Genomic DNA, 19,140 nt, shown 5'->3' on the forward strand with positions numbered 1-19,140 from the left:
GGTTTTTTTTTTTGTTTTGAGTTGTATATGTTCTTTATATATAATAAAAGAAGATATTTATGAATAATATATCCAGTAAAGGGTTAACACCCATTTCTTTGGTCTTAAAGATTTCCCTAAATATTTAATGTAGTGTAAGAATACTGGTGATAAATAAGCTTTGCTTTTCCCCTGAAAAAATATTCATTTTATTTTATTTTTTAACATTTATTCATTTTTAAGGGTGAGAGAGACAGAGTATGAGTGGGGGAGGGGCAGAGAAAGTGGGAGACAAAGAATCAGAAGCAGGCTCCAGGCTCTGAGCTGTCAGCACAGAACCTGCTGTGGGGCTCGAACTCACAAGCCATGAGATCATGACCTGAGCTGAAGTCGGATGTTTAACCGACTGAGCCACACCCTGCAACCCACCCCTGCAAACATCTTTGATTTGTGAACAATATTTCTTTTCCACACAGAAATTGAAATTGACAATGCTTATTCTTTTTTTCTTTTAAATCAGCATTCTGATCTCATTTCATTGTTTTGTGGTTTACATAATTTTTGACCAAGATGTCTATGATTTTTCAAATGTTTCTATAGGTAATATACTTTTCTTGAGCTGCTTTTCTTTTTATTACAGTATAATTTGATTATATTATACATTAGAATAGTTTGCTTCCTGTTAATCTTTATTGGATTATGTTAAATTACTTGGCTATGTGGATTTATAGTTTACTTAAAATATTGCAAGTTTTTCTTATTTATTTCTTCAAATATTTTTTCACATCCCCCTTAGCTTAACATACCAATTGCCATATGCTAAACTGCTTACCTATTACCATAAGGCACTTTGATTTTTCACCTTCATAGTATTGTCTTTTTTACTCTCTAATTTACACTTAACATTATCTACTATTTTTCCCATTTTAGATATTGGAATTTTTATCTATTTTTAAAATTACTTATTTATTTTTCAGGCAGAACATGTGTGCATGAGTGGGGGAGGAGGAGGGGGAGGGGAAGACAGTCCCAAGCAGGCTCCTAGCTGTCAATGCAGAGCCTGATATGGGGCTTGACCTCACAAATTGTGATATCATGACCTGAGCCAAAATCAAGAATCAGTTGCTTAACCTATTGACCCAACCAAGTGCACTTCATTTTTTATCTTTTGATATTTATTATTTTTATATCTCTTATTTCTTTTCTTATTAAGCTTATCTAGTAAGCCATTAAGCATTTAGGGTTATTTATGAGAGCTTCGTTTCATATTTTTTCCATCTTTTTTATTTCTGTATTTAAACTGCATTTCTTCCTGTTTTATTTTTTTTTAATTTCTGGTAATTTGTGTTTGGATACTGAATATGGTGATATTTTTTAATGTTAAATTTTTATATTACTTTAAAGAATGTTACACTTTGATCTGCCTATTAATTTGATAGTTACCACACACTGTTCTAATCTCTACTATCATAGATTTGTTTTGCCTGTTGTTGGACTTTGTATTAATAGAATCATAAAATATGTTTCTTTTGTATTGGTGTCTTGTATTCAACATAATGTTTTTCATATTCATCCATGATTGCCTGTATCAATAGTTTTTCCTTTTGATTACCAAGTAGAATTGCATTGTAGAAGCATACCATAATGTGTTTATCCATTTTTGTTGGTGGTGGTGATTCCAGTTATTATAAATAGAGCTACCATGAACATTTTTGCACATTCATTTTGGTAGAATATGTTTATTTCTGTTGTGTATATATCCAGAGGTGGATTTTCTGAATCATAAGGTAGATAAATGTTTAACTAAAATTTTACTATTTTACACCTGCCACCACAAATATAGTTGCCAGTACTTGTCAGTCTTAGTTTTATAGTTTTAGATGTTCTGATGAGTGTGCTATGGTTTCTCACTGTGGCTTAGTTTGCACTCCATGTTGCCTAATGATATTGATTACCTCTTCATGTATTTCTTGGCTGTTCAAGTGTCTTTCTTTACAAAGATTTTTGTCCATTAAAAATGTTTTTGATAATTTCCAGGGGTTTTTGTTAAGCAATTTTTGTTTTTACATTCTGGATCTATAATTTATAACCTTTGTGCAGGTTTAGCCCTACTACTGAGTCATAACCCTTCTAAGGTATCTATAGAAAGCTCCATGCATTCAATGATAATTTTTACACTGGCTGGTAAAAATGCAAATGATTATCCTGATCTAGGAATTCAGGTGATAACTCCCCCCAAACTTACCTGTGACCCATCTTGTCAAATTTTACCCTATGTGTACACTAATTCTTATTGATATTGTCAAAGAATAACAGTAAATCTATACATATCTAAACAGTAAATCTATGGGGCTCTGTTACTGCTGTGAAGTTCCCTTTCCTTATGCTGTGATCTAGAAATTTCCCCCAGAGGAAAATTACAGTAAATGTGCAGCTTACTTCACTTGTTTCCTTTTTTTCAAAGATCACATTCCTTTGTTTCCTTTTATTCAATGTCTGAAAACAGCAATTTCATTTTTTAACCCAGTTTTCTAGAAGTTTGTACCAGGAAGATAAGTCTTGAAATTGTCATTCCATTATGGCTAAAATTGTGAATCCCTCTCTCCTTACCTTTGGATAGTGATGGTCATGGTAACTCTACTTTATGGCTCTAATTTTTTCATTTGCAAGGTGGAAAGATGTGAGTCATATATGTTTTGGATTGGATAAGAAGTCATAATAATTGGCATAAAATAAAATAGATTTTTAAATAGATAAAAGATTTGACTAAATACGTGTGCACGTGCACACGCACACACATACACACACAGGGTGTGTTTTCTACAAAGGTTTTCTGCTTAAAACAGAATTTCAGAATTTCATCAGAAAAAGATGGGGAATTGGCACCTGGATGGCTCAGTTATTTAAGTGTCAGACTCTTGGTTTCAGCTTAGGTCATGATCTCATGGTTTGTGAGGTCAAGCCCCACATTGGGCTCCATATTGACATTACTGAGCCTCCTTGGGATTCTCTCTCTCTCTCTTTGCTTCTTTTTTGGTCCCTCTTTCCTCAAAGCAAATTAAAGATGAGGAGATTTCTGGAATATCTGTGTTGTTCAGTCAGTTAAGTGTCCGACTCCTGATTTTGTGTCAGTTCATGATCTCACACTTGGTGGGTTCAAGCCCTGCATTGGGCTCTGTACTGCTATTGCAGAAACTGCTTAGGATTCTCCATCTCCCTATTTCTCTGCCCCTCCCCTGCTCTCTCTCTCTCTCTCTGTTTCTCAAAAAATAAATAAGTAAGTATTAAAAAAAGATGAGGAGGTTTCAAATGTTCCCTTGGGTGTCAGAATATGGCCATTTGCAAACTATCTGCAATAACCCATGGGAGATTTGGAATTTATCAGTGATAATGCAAATTCACAGATTTGCTGTGCTGTGTACAAAAAGCTTTCTTCTGTCTATTACTAGTCTAATATAATGTGTTTCTCAATTCTCTAAAGCACTAGAGGTGATAACCTGAAATACACTGCTATATCACTACAGCATAAAGACTAAGAAAGTGCTGTAGGGGTTGTGTACATAGGATTCATTGTACCCTTGCTAAAATGATACTTCTTTTGAACTGAAGTATTGCAGCTATAGCTGGTTGTTTTGTAACATAATGCCTAAAAAGCTGTTTTGAAGAGCAAGTATAGTACAGCATCTTGATGAAATTTACCAAATCACAATTCAAATGAGAGGAAAAGAAACTGTTGATGACATCAACATAGTAAACCACATGTCTCTGAAATATAAAGTATATCCTGCTTGCTGGAGAGGTTTTCAGGGAAATGGTATTAATCTCAGGGACTAAAGACAATTTTAGTACTCCAGAGCATCTAGTTTTATGTTAGATGTGTGCAAACTGTCCAAAGAGTCTAATTGTAATGCTTGATTGAACTATTAACAAAAAGTGGTAGTTTTCTCCTGAGATTGCTTTGAATTAGTAGAACCAAAACTTTAAGATGGAGGAAAAACTACGGTCCCTAAGCAAACACAGGGCAACTTGAAATTTCTCAAGTTAAATATGGCCATGTCATTTCTACCATTAATCATTCTTGTACCGTTAATTTAAATAATACTTGACACACCCTATCTTAGAAATCCTATACTTTGTTTTAGTATTAGCTAACCCAATTTTTTTTGGCATAAGTGACTGCAAATATTATGGAATGACCATATCTTGTTTGCTTTCAGATTCCAGAGGTCAGTAGCATTCAGATTACATCAGGAAGGAAAGTCACTGGGAATACTGTTAGAATACAAAATGCGTCTCTTACTTGCCAAACATCTAGCTGAAAAATTTACCATTCATCACTCTTTAGAACTTGCCATTTGATGTGTGCCTAGCGTTTGACATATTATAGATTTTCATCAATTTCAAGAATGGGGATGGGCTTTCACTTCCTCAAGTGAAATGGAGAAAGCAGTAAAATACTACAGAATACAGAGCATAGAAGTAAAAGGACCACTACTCATGTTGAAAATAATTTCCACATGAACCGTATTCCATTTTTTCCCCTTAATTCCTTGAAAAGGTTCATACTCACTCCCTAGTCAGTCTTTTCCTTTTATAATAACAGGTATTCAAGCATTTTATCTGATTTGACAGCTTGCATGTATAAAAAAAAGAACCAGTGTTGGTTTTCATTTTCTTTGACTTTTCACATTACAAAGAACTGTATTAATGCTGCATTTTATAAATTAAAGTAGACCCGATTGCTTCCCACAATTGATCTTGCTGAAATAGTGCATGTGTTTTGTTAGACCAACTGATTTCAACATTATGGAAAAGGCAATTTAGAATTACATTCTATGTAAGCAGAAATATACAGAAAAACTAGACGAAAGAGCCATTTTTGGCATGACTATGTGCCTTGATAATATTCAGATGTCTGTGTTCATTTGCAGTCCCTTTGCTAGAACCCGTAACTGGATTGGCCTGCAACAGTGTAAATTTAGTTCACCATAAAACCGTTTGCTGCAAAACAATCTATCAAAGCAAATGGCCCTCCGATAATGATTTTTTCTATTTCATTGACATCTTACAGATAATGGTACAACAAAAGTCCTGAAACAGTGCAGTGCTCACGTAGAGGATAGGAGTGGTGAACAAAAGACAAGCCTCTACTTTTTATCCAGCCCCTTTCATATAGTCACTCTCTTACTTTCCCCTTACTCTCTATGCTCAGACAGCATATTTTGAGTAGTGTCTGAAAGATGAAATTGAGATTCTCATGGAAAATAGCACAAATAAATTAGAGAATGTATTTCTCTGGATTAAATTCATTACTTTTCCCATACACCTATATTATAAGAATTTTACCCTCCACCCTTTTTTTCCTGAAAACTAAAAGTGAAAACCATATTTTTTTCTTTACTGTTTATATAATACCACATAATATAGCATCTCAGTAAAGTACCTTGGGAATAGACATAGGCCACTTGATTGGCTATAGCCAGGTAAAAATTAGATGACAAATAACAGACATTTCTTCTTCTTGCACCTTGGCAAAGTATAGTCATGCTTGAATGAAAGAGCCAACTAAGTGTAAAATCATATAATTTGCTGACTACTTAAAAAAGGCTAGAGACTCTAGAGAACTGAATATATACTTTTTTTAAAGTTAGTGGCCAAAGATCATAGCTAGCCTATGAATTCCCTTTTTAAGTATCATCTCTTGGGACAATATATCTTTAGATCATGTCTTTACAATAAATATATTTAAAACATGCCAAAAATATGCTTTTTATATTTGTATTTGGTTGTGAGAAGCAGGGAGTGAGGGATGGATGGTTACACCAAATTGATATATATGTGTTGAAGTCTAATTTATTGTCTTAGAATTGAAGAAGCTTTAGCACAACTGTCTTTTCCACCCTCCTTTAATAAACTTTCTGAAGTGACCCTCCTTTAATAAATTTGCTGAAGTAACCCAAAGCCATTTCAAAGAAATAGGATCCCTAAACCTATCCCAGGGAGTGAAATCAGGCCTAGGATAGTCTTGAGGCACTATCACATATACCATTCTGTAGTTGGATTTGGATTGAGATTACAAAAGAGCCCCCTAAAAGATATGCTGGTCTGATTGATTCTCTGATTTTCCTTGCTCCCTTACTTCTCCTTTCGAGGCAGATTTTATTGAGGTCAAGACCCATTTTTATTTGTGTCTCTCCACCCTGCCATTCTCTTATCTTCTACCTGGTACCCTGCAGGTAATCAATGTATGTCTTTAATGAATGAAAAAAAAATCAGTTACCCAATCTGACTTTCAATGTTTTTGGTAGATTATATGCCCTTCTGGGATTAGTAGGTTCTGTTGTTTACATAATAATTATAGATGGAAGGGAATAGACAAGCTGTTTGTTGTTTAAGCAAAAGCTGTTCTTTCCTGGGAAGATGTATAGGGGATTAGGAATTCCTCAGAATAGATATAGATATCCTATTAAAATCACTCAATTTTCCTACATTTATTACATAAAAACTACTTGGAAATAATTTGATTTGAAGCTAAATTCAAGGTCTTGTGTTCACCACAAACCATCAGGGCTTTGAGAACATACCACTATACTTGATATGATATAGCTACACAAAAAACAAGTACCAAAAATATCTCTAATGCTACATTTTGTTAGAAGTTAATGAAGGTAGATTGCAGAAATAGAAATGCCATGTTTGAATATGGGTACCTCTCCCATATTTACTCTCTATTGCTAATGATTATTAGAAATCATAAAAACCAGGAGGACTTTATTTATAAATTATGATTTCAGTTTAAGATACATCATAGAATGCAACAAAAATATTAATGGGTGGTAAATACAATTTGACCAGGATGAAACCTATGTATTGAATTATCATAAACATTAATTAAAGTGGACCCAACTGCTTCCCACAGCTGATTTTGCTGAAATAGTGCATGTGTTTTGTTAGATCAACTGATTTCAACATTATGGAAAAGGCAATTTAGAGTTACATTTTATGTCAGTTATATTACACTTTAAGCTTATATTTTATGTAAGTAGAAATCTATAGAAAAACTAGACAAAAGAGCCATTTATGGCATGACTATGTGTCTTGATAATATTTGACGTCAGTGTTCAAACATGGGTACATTCAGGGGAAAAAACAGCAGCATCACCGTCTTGGAGCAGTATTGAAGAATGCACTAGATGAAATGTGTTGCTGAAAAAAGGTGAATAGCTGCCTCTTGGGAACTCGAAGGAACTCTTAGCACTTAGTAGCCCATTTTTCAGTCTAGGGTTCCATTCAGTCCCCTGTCTGCTCCTTTCATTGCTTAAATTCTTAATATTTGTGTACAAGGCTATCTCTACCAACAGATTATAAATTCCTAGTGTACAGTGACTAAAGTCTTATTCATCTTTGTATCGTCTAGTGTACTTGAAGAAATTACATAATGGTTGCTATATAAAAGCTAGTCACTTAATTCTAAAAGATGACATAAAAAAAACCCTATATATCTTATTTAGGTTAGTATTTCCCAGAAAAGAGAGAAAGAAAATAGATGTTCTGCTAGGCATTTTAATCCTTACAGAAATAAGGTTTTATATATTTTTACTTCTGATTTTCATGAGGCTATTGCCTATTTTCTTGACTAATAACCACATCAAGTCTGTACTTTTCCTGGCCATATTTTTCAGAAGATTGATGATTCAATCTTGGGCAAGATTGCCAAAGCATCAATATACTATAAAATTATCTACTTCCCCAATTTAAACAATGAAGCAGATTAAAGCAGCTTGAGAACAGCAATGAAAATATTATGCCATTGGAATGCAAATGCAGACAGCCTGAGGAGGTTTGATTCCCACCACCATAATTACATGTAAGCAGTATAAAGAAATCTTTTCCCTTAAGGGAAGATCTATTTCTGCCCAGAAATAAGTTGTGTCCTCTTGTCCAAAGCATGCTAATATGGCATCTCTGTAACATGGCTGTATTGCCTTTAGATGGGTATATTTGGCTTAAACAGGAAGGACTTTGAGTCTTTTTACCACTTTAATATTAGGTGATATTAAATATTTTGATTCACTGTTCTTTTAGTTCAACACTTAGCTTCAACTAGGTTTCTCTGGGTTCTAGCCTAATTCTCTGATCAAAAACCAACATATCAAACACAAGTAATCATGAAACCATTAGGCATAAAAAGTCACTTCTTTTACTCAATTAACTGAACCAAATCAACTATTTATTAATAAGTAATCAAGAATAAAATTTAGAAAATAATTCTACAGTTTTTAGTGGGAAGCTGCTTTATTATTGAGACAAAACCTTTGCATGATACAGCCTCTGTCCACTACTTTGCTTAGGTCAGAGTGATTAAAGCTTAAGTTTGTACTATTACAAGTAAAACCCTTCTGGATGACTAGCTCAGAATGTTCAGAAAAAGAATTTTCCTTACCTTCAAAAAATTATTTGAAGACTACTGTAGACATCTTGAATGAAGAAAAAATAACACTAAGTAATAGCTAAGGTAAATATGTGTAACTACATGAACATATATTACTTATCAATCCAAATGTCATATCTATAGAGCTCCAAAGAGGAGGAACATTAAGTCTTATTCAAGAATAAATCAATAATTTAACAATTTCAATGATTTTGCATACTGTTTCTGAAACTTGTAAAAGGTATTTTTTTTTATATAAAAAGAATGGTTGAAAATTAGAATACTCTATAAAGTTGGGTTTTCTGGTTAACTGTGAGAAATTACATATTTGTGAACTATTATAGTTTGAAATTATAACTAGAATTAAACTAAAAACACTCATACGGGGTGCCTGGGTGGCTCAGTCAGTTGATCCAGATGACTGCCTCAGGTCATGATATTATGGTTCATGGGTTTGAGCCCTGCATTTGGCTCTGTGCTGACAGTTCAGAGCCCAAAGTCTGCTTCAGATTCTGTCTTTCTCCCTCTCTCTCTCTCTCTCTCTCTCTCTCAAAAATAGATTTAAAAATTTTTTTTAAAAATAAAAAGCACTCATACCAAAGAAATATACAATGAGGTAATATTAACCTTAGCTTAAACTGAATTAATTTTAATCAAGGTCTCACTTTGTTACACAGTTATCACTATAAATTCTGCATATATGGTGTATGTATACGTTATCATGTATAAACTTTGTATATATGCTGATGTAGACCAAGGAAGAGATTAGTCTACATCCTATATTATGACATATACTACAAGTCTGTCCTTTCTTACAAACTTTTCTAAATCTTTCACCTTTCTAGATGTTAACATTTAAAATGATAAGACTTAATATTAGGTTTATTGCAAATAATATGCTAAATGTGAAACAAATGTTGATGAGCAGAGTGTTATCTTAAGCATCATAGTATTGTACCTACTTCATCTACAGATGCACTTTCTTTGAAATGAGCATGTTAGTCATTTTTAAGATGCATTTTAAAAACTAGTAAGCTCACTTTGAGATAAAGTTCTTACATAACATATCTACTTTTTAAAATTATATATGGACATAGACATATGAAAAAAATCAACACTTAAAATTCAATTAAAAAACAAATTCAACAGGTTTTTCTAATAATCAAACAGTGACTCAACTTGATAAATTCTGCATGAGTTTTCAAAGCTGCATGAGCTGCCCTCCATGTCTTGGCCCTGTGCTGACTATATAGGGTAAGAAAGAAGTGGGTCACATTTCCCACCCTTTGGAACTTTACATTCAAGGTATGACAGTAAAACTAACATGCACCAAACATTTGGAGAATAACAAAAGAGAGAACATAAATATATGCAAGAGAATATTGAATAGGGAAAATGTTCTAATCAAGAGAATTTTTTTTCCTGTTTCAGGCTGAAACCATGTCATTGCCAATGTAAAATGGAAAACTGGCAATATAAGCATCCATTTACATGAGAAATTACCCAAGTGCCCCCACACATACTGCCTTCCGTGCACAATACAAAGTGGTTCCATTTTCAGTAGAACATATGCTAAATGTTTAAGCTCAAAGATGATTTAGACAAAATGGAAAAGATTTTTTAAACATTTATTTTACACTTACACGATTCATTTAGATTGGCAGATGTTCCAAAACCCAAAGAAAAGTAACTTAACCAGCTAGTGGAAAAGACAGTGTTTGCAGAGCAGGCAAGAGAAAGGGGGAGAAAAATATCCCTAACCTTGTAACATTCAGTGTGAGAAAATGAATGAATGAATACATACATACATACATACATACATACATACATACATAAAAATTCCAGGGGAAATTTAATAGTTAAAATACTGAAGGACTTCCAAATTCTTTCAGGTATCTGCAGCAAATGATGTATTGATTTTGCTGTTAAACTGCACAGCTGTAACCAACACATTAGACACGGAGGATAAAAGCAATGACAAAAAGCACCTTATTTCATCTGTCACACCTGAGGCACTGCCTTCTTCAGACCTTTAGTGTATTAGCACAGAAAATCAATTAGGTAAAGAGCTAAACAAATGAAGGGAGAATAAAAAAGGCCTCATTCACAAAGTATCACAGATGTCAACAAGCCCAGGAGACTTTGGTAAACTATATGATCTCCAAATAAACCATAACAGCTTTTTCTGAACTTTTAAAAGTCAGCCATTATGTATCACAGATTCTTCTTAAGCCTATTTTGGAAGGTCCTCAGCCATTAAACTACTGATAAACACAGAGGAGTATTTTGTTTCAGCTTCAAGTTTAGTACATATCCATCTCTTAAATCATTAAGTATTCTGTGTTCCCCCACCAAAAAAAAAAAATCCCACTATAGTTTACCACCCTAATAGATCCCTAAAATGATTTTATACATGAATCTTCAGATAAAGATCATTGTTACTTAGCATTTGTATGGCCTTTGCTGTGCTTGCTTGTGGCCTCTGAATCTGCAGTGTCAACTATTAATTTTTCCTCAGTTGTAAAAATAATCAATTTTTATCACAGCAGTCATATGACTCCTCTGTATGTAGCCAAAGCACTGAGCACAGGACCAACATCAAGGACTTTAAGTGCCATGATAACTAATTTTCCTTTAAGGAACTTATTTTTTTTTTCTACAAAGAAAATCAAGCTGCTTCTTGAAAGGGATCTCATAAAGTATCAGAGGAAATGTATGGAAGCCACATTTAATCACCAATATTAAGTTTTATGACCAATGCTTACTGCTTTTTGTGCAACTTCCCCAAATTATAAAAGTATCTCTTATTTATATCTCCAATTCTTGTACTACTTATATCTACCACCTCATTAATGTTTTGGTCATTGCCTCTTCATCTCATTTCCCCGAAGCTATTCATCTAGACTCATTCTTCTCCTTCCTTCCTTATCTGTCTTTTTCTCTTAAAACACTTTACAATTCAAAATATAGAACTTCATAAGCTCCAGCTCTAGCCTGACCCAAATCTCATAACCCCTTGCATTTGCTTGTGTGCTCCGCCTTCTCATATTAACCACTGATGTTCATATATCAGGACCTTTCCCATGAAAACCTAATTTTTCCACTTCCCTGTCTACTGGTTTGATTTTCATTCTCCAGGTCCCATATCATCCAATAACTATCTACATCATGCTTCTTCAACTGAAATCAAACACACAGATATCTCTTGAGTGTGTGCAGTGTTTTAGGCACTGGGTTCCTACTCCCATATGTATAAAAGCATACATAATTTAGTCATTTGAATTCCAAATACATCTTGCCACCTATGCTTCATTTTTATGGGCGAAAAACCTTTAGGGAAGGTAAGAAACTTTCCAAATCTAGTTGATCCATCTAGTTATACCAACACCCATTAAACATTTGCTCTTTGTTACTTCTCTCTAGGAAATACCTCTAGCATTCTTTCTTTGTACATAATAAGTCAGCAGATCAACTCTGCCATCTTGGCTGGTTTGGAGTTTTTTGCCTGTTGGTTTTTTGAGTGAGAACTCTTGAGTTTTAATTACAAATGCAGTAGATGGCTAAGGAGCCCCTGCTCCAATCTTTCTTCAACCTCTTCCTCTCAACACATCCTTCCAGGGCAGGTCACTAGGCCACTAAGGTTGAGGAATCGGAGGAGACTGAAAATGGGCAACACTTTCTTCAAAGTCCTTTGAAACATCCAAAGTCCTTCTGGCTTCAGCTGAGAATCTTCTGGTGAAAGGGGTGAGAGATTCAGCAATTAGGTTCAAGGTCCTCCGCCTCTACATCCTGGGGTGCTTTTGTTTTCCTTTGCCTTTCGGCTGTGGTTCACTAGTCCTGGCTGACCTTCTGGGGCTTTCACTTCCATGGGTGCTTTCTCTTTCTGGGCAAGTTGAATCTGCTGGAGGAGTTTTCTGCACTTCTTTGTAGACAGAGTAATGTTTGCATCTGCACTGGATGCCCACCTACTGAGCTTGGGATGAGTGATCAGCCCTGTCTATCACAGCCTCTATCACCCAGAGCTTCAGTTGCCTCTGTAGGTTCAACACAGCCATAGCTTGAACAGCTTCTTCTTAGGCTCTACTGTGGATGGCTGATCTTTTCCCAGGGAGCCCCCAGGGCTGCACTGCTCTCTTGGATTGTTATAAAGCCAAAGAAGAAGAAATAAAGGTTCATTTCCAATATTTCTGAAGTGCCATCAAGAAGAGCTAATAAATGATGGAAATGTGCGAGCTGTGAGAGAGTGGTCATGCTTTTTGAAGATTAGTTTAATTAAAGTGTGTATGTGTATACATATACATATATTCAAACATATATATCTATATCTCTCTTTCTCCCTAGATCTCTCTCTCTCCAGATCTCTCCCCCCCCACACACATGAAAAATAATATAAACATGAAATTAGAGAGGAAAACAATAGGACAGGCCTATCTAATGTTCGTAGTGTAACTTAAAAATAAGCTTAATTTTTTTAGAAAATAAACACAAAAGAAAGTGAGTATTAATAGGACATATGATTCATTACCCACTTCACAATTTCTGTAAGATACAATGCTATTTTATAGAAATATTTTATATATGAGGTGCTCCTTTCAATTCAGAAAAACACTAGATCAAGATTCCGTCTTTTTTCCTAATAAATATAATGCAAATTTGAGTATATTTTGTAAACTAGAATTTTCTAAGGTCAAAATAAATATTGGGGAATATATATTTTCTGATATGCTGTTGAGGAAAGTCTGAGAGTTCTTTTGCTAAAAATTTAAACTTTTGAAATGTGACATGTGAACATTCTGCTTGGTGGGCACCTAATAACTGGGTAGTGATGAAACAAGACAGCAATATTTGCACAATTTATGCAAGATTTCATAGCTGCCTATAGAAAGCAAAAGTACCTATACTTTTGACTATTAATTACTTGATTCAAAATATGCTGTGTACTTAATAATTTGTAGTATATAGCCAGAGCTTTTCAAAAGTCTGCAGTTCACCATGTATGTTGTAAGCTTTCACATTAGACTGTGAGGATTTTGTTGTTGTTGTTGTTAATGGAAGTACATGCATAGTTCTGAACCTGTACTGCTCAACGTTTGATGATTTCTGCATGTTTTGTACCCAACAAAATACACTGTACTTTTGTACAATTTCTCATGACAGTGCCACTTAATATCACACATAGTTGAGTATAGCAGAAATGCATGTCTGAGGGCATAATTTTAGCACTTGCTCAGAGAAGAAAGAGCCAATTTAGTTTCAGATTTTACTAGTCTTCCAACCGCTAAGTACAAACAAAGATCTCAATCGAACTCCTGAAAGTAAACAATTCTGTTGAAATTGGTATCCCCTGGTCATATGGACATCTTATAATTTGATAAGGCAATTTAGAATAGCTCTAAAGGTCCCAGATGTTTAAAAGTCCAGCTTTTATGAAGATGACTTGGATGTTATGGCTAAGTACATTATAGGCAGAATAAGTACAGAATGACTTTCTAAGTACTTCAGATATTAAGTAAGAGGCCTGCGTGATGCCTATAAGTCTCTTCATCAATATCAATTCTTTTCCATAAGTTAATGTCATAAGTTAATGTCTCCAAAATGGCTCTTTTGAAATGCAACTCTATTAGCTAAGAAGTTAGTACATTGTTCCATTAGCCTGTGAGGAGGAATTACTTAGCAAGGTCTTCAGGGAATGAATACCAACAAATAAATTTTGATAAAGGAGGGAAATGAATATCAGAAAAAAAATCTGAGCATAGATCTTTGCTCAACCAAATAGGCCCAGATAGGTCATTCCAAAAACCAGAAAAAGGGCTAGTTTTTGAGGAAGCAGAACTAAAGATGAGGTTATGCCAAAGCAAAATTTTCTGAGAGTTTTACAGGGTTCTGTAGGGGTTCTAAGAACATTCTTTATGGTTCCAGAGTATCTGGATTCACACTCCTCTGCCTCCACATCTTCTGTTAAATAGGGATAATGATAAAAGCTGCATCATCATAGATAATTCATCGAGATGACATATGTAAAGGATTTAGAACTTTATAATAATATTAACATTTTAAAAATGTAGAGTTGCATTAATATTGCCACAAGGCATCCTGGGACCTCCCCCATGTTACATTTTAAAAACTATTATCACTTTTATGAATTATTCATATTCCAAAAAGCCAATATCCTAAAAATGAAAAATAAAATTATTTTGAGTAGTGTTTTATTTTCTGCAGCCTGATCAAGAGTTCTTGTCTTTTATTTTTTCTTTAACCTAGTGAGATGTCTGAAGCCTTCCTTTTCATGTTAGAGGATAAATTTCAAGCCAGTTGTAAGCAGCTGTCCTCAATTTTCATTCCTAGCAAATGAACATATTTTTAAATGATTTTACAGAGTATTTTTCACACTCCTTCTAGATGATAGATAAATTCTTCAGGCACTTCTCATTGCCAGGAAATGGACGGTCTTGTTGCTGTTCCAATAAAGTGAGCATACACAAGAGTCTCCAGGAGACTGGTAATCTCATACACAATTTCGTTTGTCAGCTCCCCGTAGTCTCCAAGCTGTCTTCAAGGAGACTTCACCTGCATGAGGATTTCAGGATTAGGTTTTTCTATGTAATTTCACTCTCTGATAATGGGATTCTGTGAGCACTTTCTCAATTATTTCGGCTTCCTCAGGTCAGGATAGAGAGGTAAATGTAAGGATTTATGCACTTAATTCCCTGTGGATCAAGATGAAAATATTCACTTTCTTTCTTGCTTTTATTTATTAAACTTTTACACAGCTCATGTTTCCTCCAGTTTGTGGGCTAACACGATAGCTTAATTTTTCTTTGTCTCTCCCTCTCTCCCTTCCTTCTCTCTCTGTCCTACTCTTCCTCTTTTCTTCCTTCCTTTCCATTAGTCAGGAAAAGTGTATTAGTGTTTCAGTTCCAGTATATTTTCTTTCCCTTTTGAGAAAAAGTCCTGCCTGTTTGTGACCTTTATATTGTGTGCATACACAGAGAATCATACAGAAATAAATTAATACACAAAACTAAATTATCAATTAACTGTAATATATAAAATTAGTTGAATGTGAACCAAGTCCTCCTTTTTCTATCTATCTCACGAATCTCAGCATAAGTGTTAATTACCCTCTTATGGAGCATAATGTCACATTTATTTGATCTCCAGTGCTTTTGTCATCTGCATTTGACCATAGTTACTGGCCACTGTGATGTTTCCTTCTTGGAATCTAATCTTTCTGCCACCTTTCTCATGCTCTTATAATAACAAAACAAGTTCTGAATTCTAAGATCTTTAGCTCCTTTCTTTCCTATTTTCTCACCACCAACAACAAAGGAGAATGTCTTTTTGAATTGAATGGATCTGTCATTTAGGGCTCAGACACCTTTGAGTTGTGTTGCTTTGGGTTACTGTTTAACTAATATGAAATTATTTTCCTAGTGGAGAAAAAAATGATTCTATTACATGTAACTACCAATTCTGTCAAAAACCTTAAAGATAATGCCTATAAAACAACATAGTGCCTGGCACCCAATCATCATCAGAAATGTGATGAAAATAATCAACATTGCCTTTATCTGTAGCAGTATCATTTTCATCACTGACTGATCTGTAATCAACTACCAGCTATATTTTTCATCACAATAAGTTTTTTAAGGTAAATTTATTGAAGTATAACTTACATGTAGTAAAGTTTAACCTGTTTAAGTGTTCAGTACTGTGAAACTTGTCAAATGCTTATAGTCATATATTCCCTACCTCACTCAAGGTATAGAACAGTTTCATTGACCTGAAAAATGTTGTAGTGAATCTCCTACCCTGAACTCCAGCCAGGAACATTCTCTGATATTTTTTCTTTCTGTAGTTTTGATTTTTTTCTGGTATTATGCTATATCAATGGAATCATAGAATATGTAGCCTTTTGAATTTGACTTCTTTTAGTTAGCATAACACATTTGAAATTTGTTCATGGTGTAACATGTATTTGAGGTCCATGCACATTCCATTTTATTACTGAGTAGAATTCCAAGGTATAAATGTCTCCACGAATTTTTAAATCTTTTCTCCAGTAAGGGTTATTTGAATTATTAGGGGTGGTGATGATTATGACTAAATTAACTATAAATACTCACGTACAGTTTTTGTATGGATAAGTTTTCATTTTCCTTGAATAAATATCTAAGGAAAGTATTGCTGGATCATATGATAAGTATATGTTTATTTTTGTAATTATTGTCAAATATTTTTGCAAACTAATTGTAACATTTTTCATTTCCACCAGGGAAGTATGAGAATTCTCATAGCTGCACATTCTTTCAAGTATTATATCTTCAGTTTGTTTTCCTTGTTGTTGTTTTAATTTACCCATTCTCATAGCTGTGTAATTTTATTACATTACACAAAAGATATAAAAATGTTGAGCATAATTTCATTTGTTTGTGTGCTATGTGTAATCTTTGGTAAATGTAGGCTTAAATATGCTGCTTATTTTTTAAATTGTGTTGTTTGTTTCCTCATTATTTGATTTTGACAGTCTTATACTTTAGATTCCAGTTCTTCATCATGTGTAAGCTTTACAAATATTTCTCCCAGTGTGTATCTTACCTTTTTATTGTTTTACAGTAGCTTGCAAAGAGCTAATGTTTTTAATTTTGATAAAGTCCTTTTTTCCCAAAATTTATTCTGTGATTCATGCTTTATCCTCTCTACAGAATATTTGCCTAACAATGTTTTACATGTTTTCTTTTAAAATTTTTATCACTTTAGGCTACACATTAGATCCATTTTGAATAAATTTTTATATATAAGGTTGGAAGCTATGGATTGAGATAATCATTCTTTTTTTTTTCTTGGATATGGATGGATGTCCAGTTGTTCAGCACCATTTGTTACATATTCTATGAGCTCTCCATTAAAGCTACTTGATATCTGTGTTGGATTCCAATACCTAGAAAATCATGTCACTTCCAAATAGAAACAGTGTGTTATTCTTTTTAAGTATTAGTGGATTTCATTTTCTAATATATAGTGGCAATATGATGAATGTATAGAATAATATAGGAAAAATTGACATATAACAAATAATGTTAAATAGGTGTGTGTGTGTGTGTGTGTGTGTGTGTGTGTGTGTGTGTGTTTCTGAATTCTTTACATTGTTCCACTCATCCTTTTTTCTCTTTCACCAAATTGACAATCCACTAATTAGTGTAGCTTTGTAGTAAGACTTTAGATCAAATAGTGTGAGTCCACAGTCTCTGTTCTTTTAAAAATTGTTTTGATTATTCTCACAAATTTGCTTTCCATGTATGTTTTAGAGTCAGCTTGATGGTACCTATAAAATACCCTTTGGGATATATAGTGGCAATATGATGAATGTATAGAATAATATAGGAAAAATTGACATATAACAAATAATGTTTTCTAATCCATGAATATTGTATATGATTCCATTTAATTGATCTTTGATTTCTCTCACCAGTATTTTGTAGTTCTTAGGACACAGCTCTTGCATATATCCTGTTGGATTTATGTTAAGATTCTTCATCTTTTTGGTGCTATTGTAAATAGTACATTTTATAAAATTTTTATTTCTAAGTGTACATTGTTCTTATATAAATTCAATTTGTTATTTAATATTATCATGTGATCTTGCTCAACTCATTAGTTCTAGTAGCTTTTTAAAGACTCTTTGGATTCCAATACCTAGAAAATCATGTCACTTCCAAATAGAAACAGTTTTAATCCTTCTTTTCCAAATAGTATGACTTTTATTCTGTTTTCTTACCTAATTGGATTGACTAGAAATTCCAGGAATGTAACAGTGGCAAAGGCAAACATGTTAGGAATAAACGTAAAAAAATTCAGTGTTTGACCAATAAGTATGCTGTTAGGAATAAAGGAGAAAAAATTAAGTGCTTCATCATTTTGTATGATGTTATCTGTAGGGTGTTTTGTTTTGTTTTGTTTTTTGATGAGGACACATTGTCTTTGATTACAATTGATCTTATTTCTAGTGATTGAGTGAATATATATATATATATAAATATTCTCTTTACTCAATGAATTAGGTTGTTTTGATTTTCAAGAGTTCAACCAAACTTGCATTACCAGGATAGGACCATGATGTGTTATTCTTTTTAAGTATTAGTGGATTTCATTTTCTAATATATTGTGGAGGATTTTTGTGTCTATATTCATGATGAATATTGAGGCTTCTATTCTATTGTAATCTATTCTATTCTATTCTTCTCTATCATATCCTGTCTAATCCTATCCTATTCTATTCTAATTTCGTTTACCTCTCTCATTCTTTCTGATTCACTATGAATATAACAATGACCTTGTAAAATTACTCGAGTAGTATAGGATCTTTTCAAGGCATCTGTGCCTAAAGTTTCATATATTGGAGGAGTTTCTATCACCTCAATATATTCAATGAATAGTGCAGTTCAATTCTTGATTAAACTTTGGTAGTTTAATCTTTCAAGGAATTTGCTAAGTTGTAGAATTTATTATTATAATATTAATAACTTCCCTTAACTTTTTAATTATTAAACTTTAATTTTTAAACTTTAATTATTAGAAAGGATGTCTCCTTCTGGTATTTATAATTTGGGCTTCTCTATTTTTTTCCTAATCTATCTGAAAAATATTTTCTTTTTATTTGTTTTAATTTTAATTTATTAATAAAATTAGTGTTTATTTTTGAGAGACAGACAGACAGACAGAATGCAAGT

At 33.5% G+C, this 19,140-nt stretch overlaps 1 pseudogene; it reads right to left on the bottom strand.

The window, feature by feature from the left end:
- Positions 1 to 12,163: 12,163 nt before the first annotated feature.
- LOC115295285 lies at positions 12,164 to 18,241 on the bottom strand (annotated as a pseudogene).
- Positions 18,242 to 19,140: the final 899 nt, after the last annotated feature.

Source organism: Suricata suricatta, chromosome 7, assembly GCF_006229205.1.
Source record: "Suricata suricatta isolate VVHF042 chromosome 7, meerkat_22Aug2017_6uvM2_HiC, whole genome shotgun sequence".
Classification (NCBI taxonomy): Eukaryota; Metazoa; Chordata; class Mammalia; order Carnivora; family Herpestidae; genus Suricata; species Suricata suricatta.